Source organism: Austrofundulus limnaeus, unplaced genomic scaffold (genome assembly GCF_001266775.1).
Source record: "Austrofundulus limnaeus strain Quisiro unplaced genomic scaffold, Austrofundulus_limnaeus-1.0 Scaffold88, whole genome shotgun sequence".
Lineage (NCBI taxonomy): Eukaryota > Metazoa > Chordata > Actinopteri > Cyprinodontiformes > Rivulidae > Austrofundulus > Austrofundulus limnaeus.
Window position 1 is genome coordinate 969,022 of NW_013952490.1, and position 2,197 is coordinate 971,218.

At 40.0% G+C, this 2,197-nt stretch overlaps 1 long non-coding RNA gene across 1 annotated transcript in view; it reads left to right on the top strand.

Moving 5' to 3' along the window:
* Positions 1-1,884, top strand: part of LOC106520137 (uncharacterized) — a 3,625-nt gene extending 1,741 nt beyond the window's left edge. Inside the window, exons 2-3 of the long non-coding RNA XR_001310511.1 lie at positions 716-875; positions 1,280-1,884. This is a non-coding gene — a long non-coding RNA (uncharacterized LOC106520137). The remainder of the gene's footprint in view (positions 1-715; positions 876-1,279) is intronic.
* Positions 1,885-2,197: the final 313 nt, after the last annotated feature.

The window sequence follows — 2,197 nt, forward strand, 5'->3', positions numbered from 1 at the left end:
CACACACACACACACACACACACACACACACACACACACACACACACAAAGACAGCTTTGCACCGACTTTTTGTGAATAAAATCAAGATTTAACTCTTGATGGGGTCAAATGTAAACTATGTTTTTGATCCGAGATGGAAAGTGAAACATAAAACTGACCACAGAGCAGCTTGTCTCTCTCAGAACAAACCCATTGTGGTGCGGTCTTTGCTCATAGAAACAATATGAAAACAGCCCAGCTCCCGCCCCCTATAAAGGGATTTTTTTATTAGAGCTGAATGTCTGCAGTCCCCTCGCTTCAGCCAATTCATGACTTCCATCTGTCCTTACTCTCAAAAGATGCCGGCAGGTGGAAGGGGAGGACAACGGATTTGCATTTTCGGGCCATTTACTTGAATTTTACAGACTCTGTGGGTCAGTTGTGTAAAATCTTTACATATGTTGTAAAAGAGTATATTAGAAACACTAAGTTGTGAACTCCACCTGGGAGCTATACGTCAATAAAACAGTTCAAGATTGCATATGTATGTACGTATTTGTTTAACTATTATTTTGAATCATAAATATTCAATTAAACAATAAAGTTGCAGGTGATTGTAGTTTGGTGGAGAAAGAGCACACTTTTAACAAAATGAGTTTTTTTTAAAAGGCAATGAAATTATCCTCTATGTGGTTTACTTCTCAATTTTAGTAACTTTGTCCTTTCTGTTTCTAGTAAATCTCCATCCCAGAAAACCTTCGATGTTCCTTTACTCCTCTCAGCTGGTTGGATGTGGAAGTCTCTCCGGAGCTCTTCTCTACTGTAATCACAAGATATCCTGTGACCTCTCTTTGCTCTGAAACCCCAGAGCTGCGCTCAGGCTTTCTGCTGGAAGGTGATTGAGCATGGCACCCTGCTCCAGCCCTGTCCTGCTTTGTCTGGGGACGTGTGCCTGTGTCAAGAACCACAATTAGTGGGGCGCGTCCCCTATCATTAATCACAGAACAGCCCTGGATCTCAGTATCCCACAGGCACACTCACTGTCAGCTTCCTCAGCATCAGCACCCGCACATCAGCAGCATCTTCACATATGACATACATGTAGTTTTGAACATTTGCCTCTCTCATGCTTCTAAGAAAGTTAACTTCTCTTTTACAACTTAACTAATTCTTGACATTTTGGGATGCAACCATTTCAATTGATTATCAGTAACTTACAAATGTTTCTTTACGTAATATCACTGTTGAAAATGTCATCAAACAAACCTTTGATTTAACCTCTTTTTTTGCACCACACAGGCTTTACCGGAATGCCATGAAAATGATACCCACACTTTGCAGGATGCACTGCAGACAGCGGGCAAATACAAACCTGACCTCTTGAGAGGGAAGAAAAAAAAAACCTCACATCGTAAGTTCCCTTTTCACCCACAGTATGCAGATCGATACTATAGCAGGATGTTAAATATTTGTCATCAGACAATCACACATTGATGGAACAAATCAATGTCTGATAGGAAGGGGCAGACACAAGGCGGTGCATGCTTACCCAGCTCCTGAGGGATTGAGAGAAACAAATAACGGAGAGATAAGGGAGATGAAAATTTGTGGCGATAAGGTGCTGAGACCTTTTCTTTGAGGTATTTTATGGTTTTCTTCTCTTTCTTTCTCTCTCTTTATGGTGGATATGAGGGCATGAAAGTGTGTAAGAGCTAATAATGTGAGATTCTTTTTGCAATTTATTTGTGGTCATGTAATGTTTGTTTGTCTGCCGTACTTTACTCTTATATAGCAGACACATTACACTTGAATAAATGCACCCCTTTTCTGACAGTCTTAACGCATAATGACTTTTTTTGCCCAGTCTTTTTCTGTCTTTTGCCTTTTTTTTGCCTTTTTTGCTCTGTCTTCTCCTTGTTTTGTATTTATAAACAGAGGAATGAAAAGCAGCCAGATGGTAGCTCAGGACTAATATAAAATCAATAAGCTGCCTTCAAGAGAAAGGGATTGGGAGGGGGGAAGAGAAGAGTTGCTTAAAAAAAAGAACATTCAAACACCACAAATGCCAAAATAGACATCTTTGGTCCTTGCCTTTTCTTTTTACCCACTCTTGTGTTTGAAATTTCCCTCTTTCTTTCTCAAACCGCCTTTTTTCTTCTGTATTATGAATACTCACACACAAACGGAGTCAATGTGCTTTAACCACCCTTTTAAGTT